At 43.9% G+C, this 19,907-nt stretch overlaps 1 long non-coding RNA gene across 3 annotated transcripts in view; it reads left to right on the top strand.

Annotated features, from left to right (window-relative positions):
• Window positions 1–19,907, top strand: part of LOC137206180 (uncharacterized) — a 77,844-nt gene that overhangs the window by 16,537 nt on the left and 41,400 nt on the right. The window contains exons 4-5 of one of the 3 annotated variants that reach the window (XR_010934511.1): window positions 14,347–14,417; window positions 19,462–19,620. This is a non-coding gene — a long non-coding RNA (uncharacterized lncRNA). Of the gene's footprint in view, window positions 1–14,346; window positions 14,418–19,461; window positions 19,621–19,907 lie in introns of those variants that run through there. The other 2 variants (XR_010934509.1, XR_010934510.1) reach the window with 2 other exon arrangements.

Below are 19,907 nucleotides of genomic sequence, written 5' to 3'. Positions count from 1 at the left end.
CAACAGGAGAGGCCTGAGCAGTGAGAGGCCTGCGTATCGCAAAAAAAAAAAAAAAAAAAATGAAGTCTATGCATGATATAGTCTAGGCCACTATATCTTAGGCCAATTCCAAAAGATAAGGTTTTCCACAACCTCACTCTTCCGTATAATGAGGCTTCCGTATAACCTGTCCGTATAACCGGACAGGTTACACAAACCGGGGCTCTTCCACCAAAACACTCCCACCCTTTTTGTCTTCTTCACTACCCACATAGGTAACCCTGTTCTTAAACAGCTGGCTGGAGTATATTTATTGGAAAGTGTCATTTCTGAGCTGAGACCAGCAGCAATGCAAGAAGCATCCACCAGAATACGGATACACAGACACGTGAATATATGCAGGTCTAATCATGCATGGCCAGGGGCTGGAAATGCTTTCTGCTCTGAAAGCATCTGCCTTGCAGGATGAGTAGCAGGTGATTATCATGCTCTTCCAGCTTCTGCAGCAGTCACCCCAAACCAAATCTAGGATGCTGAAGGGGTGTAGTAGCTGCCAAGGGTCTCACAGGGTCCACTTCAGGTTATGGGAAGACAAACAGTTACATGGTGATTGGGTTGACATGCTACATGAGATACTTTCAGCAGGTTCACAGACAAGCATTTTTTATTCTAATATTATATACATAATATATTTTATTCTAATAGTATATGCAGATTACATATGTCACTGACACCTAAAAGGAATAATTATTGCTTTGAGCAGAACTTAGCTAAAGCAGAGAGCAAAGTTAACTTGAATTAATGGTTTAAAAACTCCCTACATATAATAGTGTAACTGGTGCCTAGAGATAGTACAAATCATGAAAGTGGTTCACTTTGGTGGTACCTGAAGGTGGGAAACATTGCACAGGGACTTGGCAGTTCTTAAGAAAGTGGAATATGGGCAGCCTTATTCTACGACCCCAAACACAGCTTGTGACCCCAGGGACTATTGTAAACCTCTCCTCATTCTAATAATAATTCTATTTTGATCCCCTTTTCTCTGCCAGTCTCTGGCAAAGTGCTCTACGTACATTAGCTCATATACATGTAAACGAGCAATATTTCTGTTTGATACCCTTCCTCCTGCTTCTCTGTTTCTTCATCATCACCTTCATCACAAGGCATCGGTGCTGGGGCCTCTGGAGGAAAACACCCTGGCAAAGTCAATCCTGTACCCATTCCTGTTGTTATACTGAAGAGTAACAGCACAAACTTACCTGAACTCATATAAAAAACACCTACAACATTACTTCGCAATGTGTAAGGGTATCAAGTCAACACTTGTGTACACCTTAAACTTACACAATGTTATATGTCAATTATATCTCAATAAAGCTGGAAAGGGGGAGAAAAAGAAATACCTACAATGGAATTGAAAAGATAAACAATTTGGCTCATTTCTGGTATAATCTTGTAGTGCACACACCTCACCGACCCCCAGCCTCTGTTTTTTCACTTTTTTAACAGAGGCAGAAACACTCTGTGCACATTACCCCACTGGAATAGTTTGAAATCTAACCACTTCATCTCTAGTGTAGAAAGTCATTGTAGGAAATATGAATTCTGATAAACAGGCCATTGTTTTAAGTGACAGTCTGGTGCAAAATAAAATGGATGAGTTATAAATCTCTTTAAGTAATTATTTTATAGTAGATACTCAATAGACCTTTAACTCTGCCATTACTCCCATTCATAACATGCCACAAGAATAGAGAAAAAATATATCAACAACTGAGAACCTTTTTTTAAAATGCAGGTAGTAGAGTTCTAGCAGCCTCTGGGCAAAGCATTTCTATGATGATTCACAGATCAGGTAGAGCTAAGATAAAAGGGTGCTGAGGATAAAAGCTTAGCTTACTTTAGTTTAGTTTAGTTTTGTTTCATCAGAGTAAACTTCTCTAAAATGATAATAATCCCAAATATGGAACGTCTACAAATTAAAGAGAGATCTATCATATGTGGGTAAATTTAGAAAGGAATTTAAAGGTATTTTTAGGCTAACATTTGCTAATAGATGATGCATGCTCATGGAACAAAATTCAAAGATACAAAAAGATAGATAAGAGAAAATAAGTTTCTCTCCCATCCTAGCCTCCTAGTTACCTCCCAGGAGGCAAACATTGCTATCAGTTTCATAAATATTTCCATATAAATATACATTTGATATATATAAAAGTTAATATATGCATTACATTTATTTTTGTAATGTAACTGATAGTATTTTACACTGCTTCTGCATCTTTCTTTTTTCACTTAACGGTGTATCTTAAACATACTTCACTATCAGTACCAAAAAAGGTTGCTTTAATCTTCTTCAAGGCTATGTAATATGGATGTATATGGATATAGTACCATAATTGTAGGACATTTATATTGTTTCTAACCTTTTGTTAGTACAAACACCGCAACAACCAATGACTTCACAAGTGTGTACTGTGTCTGTAGCATATACTCGCAAGAGTGGAATTGCTGGAACCAAGGGTATATATATTTAAAGCATTTTTTAAAATTTATTTATTTTATTTTTGGCTGCGTTGGGTCTTCATTGCTGTGCGCAGGCTTTCTCTAGTTGCGGTGAGCAGGGGCTACTCTTCGTTGCGGTGCATGGGCTTCTCATTGCAGTGGCTTCTCTTGTTGCGGACCACGGGCTCTAGGCGCGTGGGCTTCAGTAGTTGTGGCTCGCGGGCTCTAGAGCACAGGCTCAGTAGTTGTGGCGCATGGGCTTAGTTGCTCTGCGGCATGTGGGATCTTCCTGGACCAGGGCTTGAACCAGTGTCCCCTGCATTGGCAGGTGGATTCTTAACCACTGTGCCACCAGGGAAGCCCTCAAGGTTATATACATTTAAAAATGTGATGGCTATTGCCAAATTGTCTTTCACAGGGGGACCTACTATCAAATGGGTATTTTATAATGCACTGTAACAATTGCTACTGTGGTCATTCTTAAACTTTATTAAATGCTTTTACAGTAAGAGGGCATGATTTTTCCACAGCAAAATCATGTTTAATACAGTTGACCCTTGAACAACACAGGTTTGAATTGTATGGGTGTGCTTATAGGAGGATTTCTTTCAATAGTACTACAGGATTGTGGTTGGTTGAATCCACGGATACAGAAACTTGGATACAGAGGAACCCCATGGGGATATGAAAGGCCCACTCTAAATTATACTCGGATTTTTGACTGCACAGAGGGTGGGAGGATCAGTGTTCCGACCCCCTCGTTTTGTTCAAGGGCCAACTATATTGTTTTTACAGATACCCCTCACTTTATACACTAGGTGTTAGCAAGAATGGCACATTGGATATTCTGCGTTCTTAGAATTGCCTGCATGGTAACCAAACTGCGGTTTAGCTAGGCTTTTAAAAATGGGCCTCTACAGAGCTTAGAGGATTTTTAGAGCATTGAAAAGACCTTGTATGATATTATAAAGATGAATGTATGTTGTTATACAGTTGTCCAAACCCATAGAATGTACAATGCCAAGAATGAACCTTAAGGTAAGCTGTGGACTTTGGATGACTATGAATCGTTAATGTAGACTCACCCTTGGTAAAAAAAAAATGTACCACTCTGGTGAGTGATGTTGGTAACGGGGGAGGCTATGCCCATGTAGGGGCAGAGGTTATATGGGAAATCTCCGTACATCCCTCTCAATTTTGTTGCTCTAAAAAAAAAGTCTCTTAAAAAGGCATATTAAAAATGCCTAGGGCTTCCCTGGTGGCGCAGTGGTTGAGAGTCCGCCTGCCGATGTGGGGGACACGGGTTCGTGCCCCGGTCCGGGAAGATCCCACATGCCGCGGAGCGGCGGGGCCCGTGAGCCATGGCCACTGAGCCTGCGCGTCCGGAGCCTGTGCTCCGCAACGGGAGAGGCCACAACAGTGAGAGGCCTGCGTACCGCAAAAAAAAAAAAAAAAAAAAGCCTATATCTACATACATATATCTTTTTTGTTAGTAAATGTAAAGGGCAGTATTTCTTTGGTCTACTCTGGAGTTTAGAAAGTGAAACTGAATAGAAACCAAGATGAAAGATAGTGATCAGTCTTCCTTTTTAGTGCTGACTGCAGCACAAACAACCAAATTATGAGAAATAAATTACAGTTTAAAAAAATCCCGTTTTAATTATTGCAAATGTTACTATGACTTGGTAAGAATTATTTTTAATCACCTATAATTACATGGATGGTGTACAGCTAAAAGCATCCAAAAGTCCCAATTAAAAAAACCCTAAGACAAACTTTGCTTTTGTTTGAAATCTGCAATGTTTTCCCTGTATATGCTTCCCCTCCCAAATAAATTTTATGGTTAGAATTGCTGGGTTTTAGCAAATACAGAAAGTCAGCTAGAAACATCCTTTCTCTGAATTCAGTGGGTTTGCGTCTTACCCAGTTTGAGCAAATTCTTGGCGAATATTTCATGAACTCACAAGAGACGAATTTATTTGACATGTTTAGGAGACATGTAAAATAAGGTCGTGTAGGTGTTAAAGCTTCAGAAAATCGGGGAATTCCCTGTGCCAAAGAGCGCTCCCTAGATCTGCAATTAGTAGCTGGAATTATAAAGGAATGTGCAAAATAGAATTCTTCCTTAACACTGCCTATTAGAAGCTTCCATTCTAGGTAGGATTTTTCCTCCCTTCCTTCACGAAGGAGGGAAGGAGAGCGAGGGCGAGCTAGGTCTGCGGTCGGAGGAGTGTCTATTAATAGAAGGTGAAGTGTTCTAATACCGAGAGGGTGCGTCATAGCGTCCCTCCCTCGAGCTGCGAGAGCCCGGGCGGCCGCGGGAGCCACAGCGCGGCACCGGACGCCCGCCCGCCTTCCTGCTCCCGGCCCGGCCGGCCCGCGCCCGGCTCGCGCCCAGGATCTGGGGACCTGCGGGAAGGGAAGGGGAAGGGGTCCAGGGAGGCGTTCGGCGGCCCCCGCATCCCCCCAGCCTCAGGTGGCATCGGACCCACCCCCGGGTGCACGGTCCCAGGACCGAGGCGCCCCTGCCCGGGTGGCAGCCGCGCGCCGCCGCCGCCCTCTTCTCACCCTCCTCCCCTGCGGGCGAAGGGAGAACAATAACCTGGAGCGCGCCTGGGAAGCGGAGACTCCAGGGCGCACAGACAATGCGAGGGGAGTTCCGAGGGGGCGGCCCCCGCGCGGCGCGCGCTCCCGCGGGTCTCCCTGAAGGTTAGGACCGCGGCTGCTGGCCGGCCCCCCCGGGCACTGTCGGAGGCCACGTGGAGGATATTTAGGTCTTTTGAAATCTAAAATCTGAAAGCTTCTGTTCAAGGCCGGGGAGAATTTCCGCTAGTCTAGATGGTACCTCATTAGGCGGTTAAAATACACACAGACAGCGTGTGATTTGGGTCCTTCTCTATTTCGGATTTGAATCTCAAAAGTCACTTGTGGAATTTCCATAGGCCTATCTTTTTGTAAACAGATCGTTCTGGGATTCCCCACCCAGTCTCTGGTCTTACTCTGCCTGTTCTTCCAGCTTGACCCGGTCTAGATCTTGAGATTTCAATCTGCCTCTCTCCCTCTCTCTCTTTCTCTTTTTTCTTCTCTCCCTCCCTCCCTCTCTTCCACAACATACAGTTTTGTTCCCTTTGTACCTTTTCTTGAAAGTGTGTGTGTTTGTGTGTGTGTGCTCGCTGGCGCGCGTGTCCTGCAGTTCCTTCTCCCTTCTGATTGGTGCCTCCACTGGGTTCCCTTGCCCTTTCTTATGTGTTGATTTTATTTCAATCTTTCTCATAATCTGCTCCCTTCAATTCTTTCTTTTCCTTTGTTTTTCTTTCACAGGTAACTACATTTGTATGATTTTTTGGTTCCCATTGCCTTAAGTTCTGTCCCATTAAGGACTCAGGGTTTCCTGGAAAAAACCAAGAGGATTCCACAGCGTTTTATCTCAGGGAAATGTGTTGTAGTTCCACTTTCAGTGAGTCTGGACTAGCTGGGATTTTTCTACTTATGTATAGGTCAAGCCGTCTTAGCTGAAGAAATCACAAACCTCTGTAATGTCCTGGGTGCTGGGCTGCTAACTTAAAATAAAAAGGCATGCAGGGAAAGCAGGGAAAAATAATATCTTTTTAATTTTCAAATTAGGTCTCTGAATATGGATTCTACACAAACACACATACACACACTTATTTTAAAGCAAAACTTTGATCGTACCATATTTGAAAGTCAGGACACTGGCATCTTTCACTCACCCATTAAATGTCATCTCCTTGGTCATCTCTTCGCACTTGTTCCCATCTGTGGAATGGCTGACCACTTGCCTCTTTCCTCTTGAGTCTGGTCTGGAGTACAAAGTACAACCCTTTATCAACCACACTAATCAGAAACAGCTCCTAGATTTGGGACCTGAAAAAAAGCCAGGCAAAAGATTGGTTAAAGTTTTAACAAAAAGCATACCTTTTGTGGCTAAAATATTTGGAGGTGAGAATGGATGTGAGTGGCTGGAGGTGAGGTTGGAGTTGGGCAATCATTACACAGATGTGGAGGCATTTTGTTCTGCCAGGGCTGACCCTCAGGTTGGGAGGGGCCTGAACATAGAACAAATCAGATAATATCAGAAATAAACTTGGCGCAGCCATGACAAAAGGAAAAAAAACAAAACAAAACCCAACAACATCCAAAGGAGAAAAAGAGTCCCCTGACTGATGAGAAGGGAGTAGAGGGTAACTGGCAGCTTTGTCTTTTTCAGCATCATCTGTGGAGGGCAGGGGTCTCCTCCCTCCTGTCACCACTTCCGCCTGCCTTTCTGACTTACCAAACCCACTTTCCTCCAGCCAGGGCCCAGGTTGAAAGTGGATCAAGAGCAAGCTTCTTGAACAAGCCTATTCACATAAGCCACCCTCATACCCTTCAAAAAGTTGTGAGGATTTGGGAGCCCAAAGGTCAGGCCCAGCCACCAGGATTAAGACTCAAAACTAAATTGACCTTATTGAAATTTACTTTATGCTAGGCACTCTGCTATCAGCTCTAACACCGTATCTCATTTAATCTTCACAAGACTTCGGGACAGATATTACCACCCTCCCTTTACACATACGAAAACGAAGACACAGAGTAATAGCTAAGAGCTTATTTGCCCAAAGTCACAAGGCTAGTGAGCAGTAGACCAGGACTCAAACCCTAGTCTAGCTCCAAAGCCTAAACAGGTTGGCAACAGCTCCAGAGATGAGCCAACTCTAGGTCAGCAGGCATCTGAGGAGTACCAGACATGCTCAGGGCTTCATGGGAGCAGCACAGGCTGGAGATGTTTGTCTAGCAATGTCTCTGGAGTCAAACTGCCTGGGTTCAAATCCTACCTACATCCTTTCCCAGCTGTATGACTTTAGACAAGTCAATTAACCCCTGTCTGCCTCAGTTTTCTTATCTGCAAAATGGGATGATGATGGTACTAGTGCTTCTCTCATAGGGCTGTTACGAGGCTTAAATGAGAGAATGGATCAAAAGCACAGTCCCTGGCATACTGTAAGTCCTCTCTCTGGTGTAAGCTGTTATTGTGATAATTGTTCGACTTCAACTTGACAGAGGATGAGCCCCCTGAGACTGACGGAGGCGGAAGGCGACAGGGGGATTCCCGCTTCAGGTGTACATTCCCCAGCTAAGAAAATAAAGCAAAGCCAGACAACAGAAAGACTTGTAAAGTTAGAACTTTAGCAAAAGACTGGAAAGAAGTTTAAGCATAATATAAGACCCTTAATTCCACCCCCCTTCACCCCCAGCCCACACCCTTCCTGCTGAAAGAGCAAATGAAGCTTCCACAGAACGAGCGGCAGTGTGGGGGAATGAGGCAAGCGTTTGACTGGCTGCCAGATGAACCAAGTTTAAGTACAAGTTGTAACTTTGAGTAAGTCACTTAATTTCTCTGAGCCTAAATTTCCACATCTGTAAAATGAGTCAGAGTGGATTTTTTTTTTGCGGGGGGAGGGAGGTCTGCCCATCATCTCCCTCTCTTCTTCTGGGAACTGTTTCTCTCCCACACCCCAAGTATTGGACCTCCATTTTCTTATAGGACTCCACCTCCCTGGCCATAGTTGATTAGTTCAGGAGTCAGCACCTGACCAAACCTGGACCAGTCAGAAAGCTTGCTTGAGATTTTTGTTTTTGTTGTTGAGCTGGAACTGGGAAAATAGTCAACATCTCTGGGTAAAGCGTGTAGAATGGGGCTCAGGACCACTTGGCAGTCCTGGTTCTGCCACGTGAAGTTTAAGAGCTAACATGCAGTGAAGAGCAGAGGTAAGAGACAGATCATTCTGGTGGCATTTGGATCACGTGTCTTTGAGACCCATGTATACTGCCTGGCCTGCAGTTAAATGAGACACTAAGGTTGATTCCAATCAAATTTCCTTTTTGCATAAGCTGGTTCGAGTTTGTTTTCTGTCAATTGCAAACCCCATACCCCTAACTAATACAGACTAGTTTATTTCTAAGATCCCTTTAGCTCTAAATGTCCATGCTTTTATACAAAAAAAAAAATAAATGAATGGTGTTCAAATAGGGCTATGTCTCATAACCTTGTTTAGGTGTATGGAGTAATCAAAGATTAAAAAAAAGAAGAAACTTCATTTAACTCACAAGTGTAGAATAGGTTCAAGACTCTTTATAGTCTTTTATTATACCTAAATGAAAGAAATAAATAGGTCAAAAGCTGGTGTTTTGGTAAACTGTGAGGAAATCAGCCATTAAATTATAAAACTTGGTTTCAAAACTGTTGATGCGATGACTTGGTTTTGAAATTGAATCCACTTTTTTCCTATGCCCAGTAGAACACAAGAGGGAAATTAGTAAATTTGGCGTGACGAAGACCAAGAATTTAGAAAGACTCCATCACAGTGTCGCTACTCTGAATTGCTTAGTTTCCCTACACTACCTAGTTAACAATGAGTGAGTGAAGTCTTTTCTTTCTTTTGGTTTAAACAGCTATAGCTATCTAATTCTCCACTTCTGATTTCTACTCTAATCCATCCATCTATCTGTGTATTATTAAAAATAACTTATATTTAGCTTTCAACAAACTTTTTTTGGTTTCTTAGCATTTATGAATTTCAATATATAAAACTTTGCAATTTTTCCCATGGTAAAATAACTCAGGAATATCTGGTAACAATAACTCTATTTTCTTTTAATGACCTCTCGTCAATATTAAATTTGAAATGCAGGCGTAATTTATATCTGTAACTGTGTTTTATTCTTCTCATTCTACTAGAGTTAATTCTTGATAACTAATGGTATGAGCGATGGTGCTTTCAGAGATAGTGTTAATTGGGGCTTCCCTGGTGGCGCAGTGGTTGGGGGTCCGCCTGTCGATGCAGGGGACGCGGGTTCGTGCCCCGGTCCGGGAGGATCCCACATGCCGCGGAGCGGCTGGGCCCGTGGGCCATGGCCGCTGGGCCTGCACGTCTGGAGCCTGTGCTCCGCAGCGGGAGAGGCCACGACAGTGAGAGGCCCGCGTACCGCAAAAAAAAAAACAAAAACAGAGATAGTGTTAATTGAAATCCAACCCTACAGAAAATTATGAGATCTCATTTTATGCTATTACTGTCATTTTAATCTCCCCAGAAAAAAGTCTTAAACCAGCGCTTACATGTATAGAAGTAAAACTATTTTGGGTTTCACAGACTCTTTTAGGTCATCCTTTTTAGTTGAAGACCTTATAAGATGTAAAATCATAGGTAAGTGAGAAGAAGTAAGAAGAGGTAGGGGAGGCTGGAGCTTGTTTAAGCCACTACTGAGGTATTAATACACTTGAATAACAAAACATTGGTGATGTGGGATAGACCTGGAATATCAGTGGTGCTTAATGACTGGCTCTGACTCTCAAGATCATCATCTAGAGCCCAGCAGAAACCCAACTATCAAGATCACTCCTAGTGAGGGACTTCCCTGGTGGTCCAGCAGTTAAAACTCCACACTCCCAATGCAGGGAGCCTGGGGTTCGATCCCTGGTCAGGGAACTAGATCCTGCATGCCGCAACTAAATATCCCACACACCACAAGGGAAGTCCCGGTGCAGCCAAATAAATAAATAAAGATTAGGATGACCCCTAGTGAAAGGTCAGAGCCATGAATATAAATACTTCTGTTTTATTGCCACTTAATAACCCTTGTGTAATCCTTCCTCTCGGGGTACTCCTAACCGGAGTCAGCTGACCTCAGCGATGTGGTGGGCAGTCTAACCCATACGCACCACAACCCTGTCATCGTCTTCTGTGTCCTTTGTTCTGTCCAGTGTTAGACTCCTGCTCAAATACCTCTTTGCTCTGCCCTCATCTCCACCACATCTTGACCACAGAATATCCGGCCTCAGTTGACTATTTCTTTCCTTATGTCTTGGTACCACCTCATTAAAATTGAAGGCCATCAAGGGTCGATTTCCTAGGAGACAGTGGGTGGGTGGAGTCTGCAGGGAGCTCTCCTGGACACTTGGCTGATCTTGGCTTTTTTTTTTTTTTAATTTATTTATTTATTTATTTTTGGCTGTGTTGGGTCTTCATTTCTGTGCGAGGGCTTCCTCTAGTTGCAGCGAGCGGGGGCCACTCTTCATCGCAGTGCGCGGGCCTCTCACTGTCGCGGTCTCTCCTGCTGTGGAGCACAGGCTCCAGATGCGCAGGCTCAGTAGTTATGGCTCACGGGCCCAGTTGCTCCGCGGCATGTGGGCTCTTCCCAGACCAGGGTTCGAACCCGTGTCCCCTGCATTGGCAGGCAGATTCTCAACCACTGTGCCACCAGGGAAGCCCTGATCTTGGCTTTTAATCTCCTTTCACTCTGATTATTGTGTGTGGCAGATCTGTTGTGCCTGTTCTTTGTACAGTTCCTGCTTTGACCGGGGCCAATTTGGCTTACTTTAGTTCCCTTTATCCACCCTTTGCTACTTACACAGTTAGAAAGAAATACCCGGCTCTACCTAACAGTTAGAAATACACTCAATAGGAGATGTGCAGCCACTGCCCACATGTACAGAGAGTTACACACCCTCACTTTATAGGTACATATTTAATAGAGGAACCCATATGTGTCAACAGCAGCTCTCTTGCATTTGAGTCAAGCCAAGCATCAGAAGACTGATAGTCAATAGACCAGCACCAGGGACTTCCCTGGTGGTGCAGTGGATAAGACTCCATGCTCCCAATGCAAGGGGCCCGGGTTCCATCCCTGGTCAGGGAACTAGATCCCACATGCATGCCGCAACTAAGGAGCTCGCCTGGCGCAGCCAAATTAAAAAAAAAAAAAAAAAATAGACCGGCACCATAATGTGCAAGTGGTGAGCTGCAAACCCTGCATAGGTGGGTGAGTTCAGAATCACGAATAACATGTATTTTTGCTACAATGTAACATACAATCACCACAACAGTGTCAGTCAATGAGTATTGCAACTTGGTGTGGACACAACTTGTGTCTGCACAACTTGCTGGAAATACCTTAAATACTAAAGAAGTTACATCTAATGCTAGAATATGGATAGATGTATGTAGATGTATGGTCAGGGAAGTAAAGTGATGATAACCACCATGGGAACAGTAGATAATTTTGTAATTACTGTGAAACATTGTTTTGTAATCACTGTTCATGTCTTTAGCCTTGTTTTGAATCTTTTAATTTCTTCAAGTGCACAACCAAATATTCAGGAATTGAAAATACGTCATGAGCACAAAAACGATGCTGAATTATTAGAACACCCGTGATGAAGAGGAGAGGGGAAAGTGGAAGGGGTTAGGCAGACATTAGTGCAGATCGGTTTTCTGCAATGAGGACAGACATGCACACGAAATCCCAGACCCAGCCGGGAAGCCTCCTAGCCTATGATGAGAATGAGGACTCTGTATGAGAAATTACTTAATCATTCATTCATTTTAAGTTCCATCAATAAATGTTTACTGGGCACCTGTGATATGCCATCTATTGTGTCCTGGGAGGTGGAGATATGACAGCAGGCACACTGTCTCTGCTCTCAATGAGTTGTTATTTTAGTTGGGGAGAAGGACAAAAGCCAAGTAAATAGAAAATACTGACAAGTGCAGATGTGTTATGAAGAAAGCTCACAAGGGGCTGAAATAGAGCATGGTGTGTTTGGGAGAAGAGACGCTTTTTAGAGAGAGTGATCTGGGAAGGCCTGAGGACGATAAGAACTTCTAATTTTAATTTCCCTCTTCAGTTCTTAGCAGCCAGCAAACAGCCTCCTTAGTTACCAGGGAGACTTCAGGGAGAGAAGCTCGGCCTGTTGCCCTGTATGAAGTAACCGCTTCGTAGATTTCAAATGAATGAAGAATGATATGGAATCACCATTGATTCAGTGGTATAGAAAAACTTAATGAGGAGCGCTCAAAGTATCTCAGGAAAGAAGGAAAGTCGATTACTTGAAATAACCAGGAGTGGGCAGTGTCAAAGAGATAAAGGAGGGGCTTTCAATGAGTATCACAAAGTGGAACATGTAGGGAATAAAGGGGATAGAAATTCAGCAGGTATTTACTGAGCATCTCCTACATGCCAGGCACTGTGGGAGAGCAGACATCAGTGATGAAGACTGAACCAGCCACCCAGCCTGCTGACAGGGGTCAGACCTGAGTACCAGAGAAGGCAGCTGGACACCTGAAGCCCAGATTGGGCACCCTGCACAGCCCAGTATTTGCCCAACTGAAAAACCCAGCACTAATTCGATAGCTAATATGGGACAGAGATGATGAGTGGGTTTTTGCTTTTAAAAGACTTACTTCAGGACTTCCCTGTTGACGCAGTGGTTAAGAATCCACCTGCCAATGCAGGGGACATGGGTTCGAGCCCTGGTCCAGGAAGATCCCACATGCCGCGAAGCAACTAAGCCCATGCACCGTGACTACTGAGCCTGCACTCTAGAGCTTGCGAGCCACAACTACTGAAGCCTGTGCACCTAGAGCCCGTGCTCTGCAACAAGAGAAGCCACTGCAATGAGAAGCCCACGCACTGCAACGAAGAGTAGCCCCTGCTCTCTGCAACTAGAGAAAGCCCGTGCGCAGCAACGAAGACCCAAGGCAGCCAAAAATAAACAATAAAAAAATATATATATAATTAATTAATGTTTTAAAAGACTTGTAAAAAAATTAAATAAATAAATAAAAATAAAAGACTGACTTCATTTTCCCTCCCCCATCCTCATCCCCCATCGTCCAGATTTTGTGATGGATCAGACTCTTGGCAAAGAAGAAAAAAATTTAAAAATCCATTCAGTGCTCAACCTCTGGGCCCTTAGATTTTATTTTTCCTTTAATACCAGCAAGTTTCTTGCCCCTGTAGGGATACAGTCTAGCAGGGGAGATCAACAGGTATCAAGACATCACATGGAGAGATAAAGGCAAGTTTATTCTGATCTAATATGAACAGTGGCTATCTCAGAGAGCTGGGGTTTGGGTGATTTTTATTGTCTCCTTTGTCCTTTTATGTAATGTTCAAAATTGTTGCAATGAACACATATTGTTTATATTATCATGAAAAAAGTTACATTTAATATTTTTAAAAGGAAAAACATACAAATAAATGCTATATTATAACTGTGAGGAGAATCAGAAAAAAGAAGTTCATGGTGCTTGGGAAGGAATCACAGGAAAGGGACCTGCTCAGATGAGTCTGAGAAGGCTTCCTGGAAGAGAAGCTCCTGTGCAAGTAAGAACTTGGAAAGAGGAGAAAATGAAATGGTAAAACCACATACAACAGAGGCAGGCAAAGATATGCTTAAAGCAGGGGTTCTGAATCTGGAGGCCCGAGGGTAAAAGTCAGGGGCTCAATGAACACGAATGGGAAAAATTTAACATATCTCTTTTTCCTAACGTATAATTGAAATTTAGCATTCCACTCCATTTTGAATGCAAACAACAAATACAGTAATATCAGCAGTACCTATGACTCTGTCAGCAGTAAAAATCTCAGATATTTTCAAACCATATAAAAGCCATTGCATATGTCTTGGAGTACCTTTAACACTTATTATCTTTTCAAAATTACTGTAGCTATTAAACTCACCATTAGATCATGTTAATTAATATTTTAATGAAGAAGTGTACATTACTATATCACAATTTATATGTTGCTATGTGTATTTGGTTTCCTTTGTAATCCCATTCATTTTATTTTATGCATTTAAAAACATTATTCCAAAAAGGAATCCAGGAAAGGGGTCCTGTAGGCTTTACTAGATAGTCAAGGAGGTCCATGGCACAAAAATGGTTAAACATCTCTGCCTGAAAGAGAAGGAATGGCCCCCCGGTCTGATTATATTTTGTATAGAAAGTCACAATCAGTGTGAGAATTGATGAACCAATAAGAAGTTTAGAAATGAGAAAAATAACATCTCTTTTCCAGCTCACAAAGCCAAAGAGTTGATTTGAGGACACAGGCCACCAGGACTGATACCAGCCATGAAGAGTATCCAGGTAATTCCTCTTGCTCAGCCTTCCTGTTTGCCAAGCAACCTGCTGGTTTTCATGTGGCTTCCTAAGCAGCTTTGCACATAGGGAGAGAAATCCAATCAGCAAACGTGAGACTACAGAGACTACGGTCAGCTTGTGAGGGATTCAGAGTTCTTTCTTTCTTTTCTTTCTCTTCCTTTCTTTCTTTCTTTCTTTCTTTCTTTCTTTCTTTCTTTCTTCCTTTCTTCCTTCCTTCCTTCCTTCCTTCCTTTCTCTTTCTTTCTTTCTTTCTTTCTTCCTTCCTTCCTTCCTTCCTTCCTTCCTTCCTTCCTTCCTTTCTTTCTTCCTTTCTTTCTTTCTTTCTTTCTTTCTTTCTTTCTTTCTTTCTTTCCTTTCTTTCCTTTCTTTCCTTTCTTTCCTTTTTTTTTTTTAAGCCGTGCCTCACGACTTGCAGGATCTTAGTCCCCCTGCCAGGGATCGAACCTGGACTCCTGCAGTGAAAGCGCAGAGTCCTAACCACTGGCCCACCAAGAAATTCCCCAGATTTCTTGTTTCAAATTCAAGCTGAACAACACCAAATGGTGGTGAGGGTGTGGAGCAACAGGAACTCTCATTCATTTCTGGTGGAATGCAAAATAGTACGGCTGTTTTGGAAAACAGTTTGGCAGTTTCTTATGAAGCTAAGACTATTTTTACCATATGATCCAGCAATGTTGATATTTGCCCAAATGAACTGAAAACTCATGTCCACACAAAAACTTGCACAGGAATGTTTACAGCAACTTTATTCATAATTGCCTAAACTTGGAAGCAACCAAGATATCCTTTAGTAGGTGAATGGATTAAAAAAAATTGTGTTATATCCAGATAAGGAATATTATCTGGTGCTAAAAAGATATGAGCATTCAGGGCTTCCATGGTGGCCCAGTGGTTGAGAGTCTGCCTGCCGATGCAGGGGACACGGGTTCATGCCCTGGTCCGGGAGGATCCCACGTGCCGTGGAGCGGCTGGGCCCGTGAGCCATGGCCGCTGGGCCTGCGCGTCCGGAGCCTGTGCTCCTCAATGGGAGAGGCCACAACAGTGAGAGGCCTGTGTACCGCAAAAAAAAAAAAAAAAAAGATATGAGCATTCAAGCCATGGAAAGACATGGAGGAACCTTAAATGCATATTACTAAATGAAAGAAGCCAACCTGAAAAAGCTAACAGTGTGTGACTTCAACTCTATCACATTCTAGTAAAAGCAAAACTATGGAGACAATAAAAACATCAGTGGCTGCCAGGGATTGTGGGAGGGAGGGATGAATAGGTGCAACACAGAGGAATTTTAGGGCAGTGAAACTACTCCGTATAATACTATACTATATGATATTATATGATATTCTGTATAATACATGTCATTACATATTTGTCAAAACCTATAGAATGTACAACACCAAGAGTGAACCCTAAGGTAAACTATGGACTACTTTGAGTGATTATGATGTGTCGATATGGGTTCATAGATTGTGACAAATGTATCACTCTGGTGGAGGATTTTGATATAAGGGAGGCAGCATGTATGTGGACACAGAGGATATATGGGGACATTCTGTACCTTCTACTCAGTTTTGCTGCGAATCTAAAACTGCTCTAAAAATCATCTAGTTTTTAAAAATTCAAATTGAAATGTTTACATCAGTCATTGTGAGTTGGGCTAATGTGAGTCTGCTGCTGAGAGATGGAGTCCCCTCTAGTGTGCCAGGAGGGTCAGCCCATCTTCCTGGACTGAAATAAATGGACCCAGGTGGTTCTCCCAACCTCAAATGCTCTTTTCTTTTCCAGAGAATTGCTTCTCATCTGTTAAGGCCCAGGCATGGTGTAATGTCCTTCTGTTTCCTTCCTTGGCATTGCTAAAGGGCTCCTTCTACACTCCCCTTGCAATTAGCAGAGGTTGGTGCCCCGCTCTGGGGTGGCACACATAACCTGGTGCTGCAGGTCACTGCTGTTGTGTGCCTCTCATTGGACTGTGAATTCCTCAAGGGCAAAGGTCACCTCTTTATCATTTTTCAATCTCCCCAGCGTCTGGCACATTAAAGCTGTCTAGAAAAGTGACAGTATCGGACCTGTGTTTTGAGGCAATTCCACTGGCAGCGATGTGGAGGAAGGCTTGGGGAGTGAGAGGTGAGGGACAAGGAGACTCTTCCAAGGTGCTTGGCAACATTCCCACTGAAGGACGCTGAGGTTCTGCAAGAAGTCAGTAGCAGAGAGAATGGCAAAAAGGTAATGGAGGTAGAATCATTAAACTTGAGCGATGGGTTAGATGGTGGGGAAGAGGGGAAGGAGGACTGGAAATCTGGAAACCTCTAGAGCCTCCTTACTGGTCTCTTGGCATTAGTCCTTGCTCTCCTAAGAACTATACAGGCTGTTTTCAACAGAGTGGAGAGTTGATTAAAAAATTCGAATTATTTTCTGCTTCCACTTAAAATCTTCCTGTTCTTTCCTGGTGATCCTTACGTAGTTCTCACAATGGTCTATGAGGTCCTACTTGCTCCTACCCCACCCCTTGCCTCCTTTCCTACTGGAATCCAGTTCCCACTGCCCTCTCCCTTGCATCCTCTGCTCCAGCTTCATGTCGCACGCTCCCATCCCAGTTTCTTTGCACGCTCCATTCCCTCCACGTGGAACCCTTCCCCCAGCTAGTGCCCTTGCTTCCTTTGGGTCTTTACCCAATTGACACCTCTTCACTGAGGCCTTTCCAGGCCACACTGTTTAAAAGTGCAAAACCATCAATTCCGAGGCCCCTTCCCCCTTTACATTGTTCTTTTCCCTCGTGCTGTCTAACATGCTATGTATTTCAGTTATTTTTCTGTTGGCCCTGTTAGACTATAAGCTCCATGAGGGCAGGGATTTTTGTCTGTTTTGCTTACTGCTCTATCCCAGGGCTAAGAACAGGCCTTGTCCAGCACAGAGTTGAACAAATGCTCAATAAACAGTGGTGGATTGACTGACTGGATTTCCATGACTTGAGTCATAAGCTCCTTGGACATAAGCTCCTTGGAGAAGGCCATAAGCTCCTTGGACGTAAGGATTCTTTCATGACCCATGTAGCACCTAGCAGGTTTTGGGCATGTGGCAGATGACCAAGTGGACCCTGGGGAGGGAGTTGTCCTAGACTTGACCCCCTAGGGCTCCTTTTATCTCCTATTCGCCACCAACTTGCTGACCTGCTTACACCCTGCCAGAAATACAGTCTGGATGGATGACAAGCTGGGGTCCTGTGAAGAATGAGCACATAAAACGCAGTTCAGCAAAGACACCACTCCTGGGTAGCTAGCTACACAGGCAGTACTGAAGAGTAGTCATGTACGGGGTCAGGATCATACTAGATTTCCCACTTTGTGAAGTGAAGCAGATAAAGTCTACCTTGTTGAGATGCTGTAAGGATCAGACACATCCATGGCAGTGCTTGTACCCAGCACGTGCCCAGTAAATGAGGGCTATTAGATGATGAAATGGGGTCAGTACTCCCCACCATCCAGTGCAGCGACAATGTTGATGGTAATGAATATGTGACTCATTACCAAGCCCAAGGCCACTTGGCAGCCTTACCTGCCGCAGGTTCTGAGGACACAGTTATTTCTTAAGGCTTCAAGCAAGACCTTGCCAAGACCCACTCAGGCATTTCACGCAGCTCATTTCCTTCCTGATCCAGCAGCATCAGTGACTTTAGACATTAAACATTAGAAGAATGTATCTGTGTCATACTTTAAGACTGATTGGGACTGGGTCCAAAAATAATGTCAAAAGAATTCCCCAGTTCCCAGACAATAGCCACTGCTGTGAGCTGTTATAATATCACAATTAAAACAAGAGGGGTGCTGGTATCTTCTCTTCCTCCCCTTTTTTTTTTTTGGCGGTACGCGGGCCTCTCACTGCCGCGGCCTCTCCCGTTGCGGAGCACAGGCTCCGGACGCGCAGGCTCCAGACGCGCAGGCCCAGCGGCCATGGCTCACGGGCCCAGCCGCTCCGCAGCATGTGGCATCTTCCCGGACTGGGGCATGAACCCGTGTTCCCTGCATCGGCAGGCGGACTCTCAACCACTGCGCCACCAGGGAAGCCCTCTTTCGCCCCTTTTTATATGGAAAAAGATGTGTTGTCTCTACCACTGGTGAACTTAAAAAAAACAAACAAATCATTGATCAATCCCATGAAATCGCATATTTTGACATGGCCTGACTTTTCCTCTGAACATTTTCCCTTTCCTTTTCTCCCTTTTGCATTTCAAAATTTCCCTCCAATTATTACTTCTGTTTGGCTCCTCCCCCGCCCCTTTCTGTTTGCATCTCTCTCTTCTTTGCCTGATGTACTTAGTCTTCAGTGAGTTGCTTTATGTCCACCCCCACTAGTCCTTCCAAGTGGGATCCCAAGTTCCTAAGCTCCTTTCGCCTCCTGTGTAATATTAATAGCTCTTTTGGCCTTTAAGTTATAGTTGATGCCACCTTGGCTCAGAAAGTTCCTAGCTTCACTTTTCCACCAAGTCCATTGAGTTTAGAAGCAAGCCCTGGTGCCTTCTGTTTAATGACTAAGGGCTTAGAGAGACTCTCAGGCTAGGAACAAGGCATGTTCAGTACGTCCTTGCTCCCTTACAGCTGGAAAGAGTTAACATGCAAACAGCACTTTACAAATACTCAGCAGAGACTGAAATACTGAAAAAGAAAGTGCTCTGCGTGTTGCTGTGTCCTTAAGGGCGATGGTGAAGCCAAGAGAGCGCAGCAGAGGCCGTGGCTGGTGTGGGTAACCCACTAGCCCCAGGCCCCAGGTTTCAGAGGGGGATCCCGCCACTCCTTCTCCTGTTGTGACCCTCATCTCCACCTACCCCCAGTGCCCAGCTCACCTGACCTCTGCTCCAGCCCTTTGGCACATACAGCACGCCCGACAGAGCTGGACCTTGGCCCACTGCTTCTCAGTTGCCAACCAGCCAAGAGAACACCTGCTTTTCATTCTCTTCAGGGGAGTGTGAAGTTTCCCCTTGGGAAGAAAACCTGTGCCTGGGCTAGAACCCTTCCCCCTTTTTTATTTATCAATCTAGCCTCACTCCAGAAGGTGTCCCAATGAGCCCCAACCTCTGCTCTTCGTGGCCCAGCATCACCTTGAGTTTCTGCAGTCAGTGATGGAGGGTCCGTGGTGCGCGAGTTGCCTCTATGGTTTTGTTTTCCTTTGTCTACATTTGGTTGGCATAAACACTTCTGAAAAATGGGCTGCAGCTGATGCCTTTTCATTTGGTTCCCGTTAACGAGAGGTTTATAAAATGACTCTTACTATGCAGAACACATGTTCTAAGTATACAGTTACTTGATGGATTGAAACAGTGCTGAGAGAGGCGGAACACATGTTTTGAAATATTCCTAAAATACATAATTACTCCATGGACCAATTGCGTACATAATATACATTTTAATATACCATTTAACTGCTGTTTACCTAGGAGACAGAAACCTTTCTGGTCTCTCGGGTTAAACTATAGATTTTTAGAAA

Source organism: Pseudorca crassidens, chromosome 14 (genome assembly GCF_039906515.1).
Source record: "Pseudorca crassidens isolate mPseCra1 chromosome 14, mPseCra1.hap1, whole genome shotgun sequence".
Lineage (NCBI taxonomy): Eukaryota > Metazoa > Chordata > Mammalia > Artiodactyla > Delphinidae > Pseudorca > Pseudorca crassidens.
The sequence above is the reverse complement of the archived record's forward strand: the minus strand, read 5'-3'. Positions and strand labels throughout refer to the sequence as shown.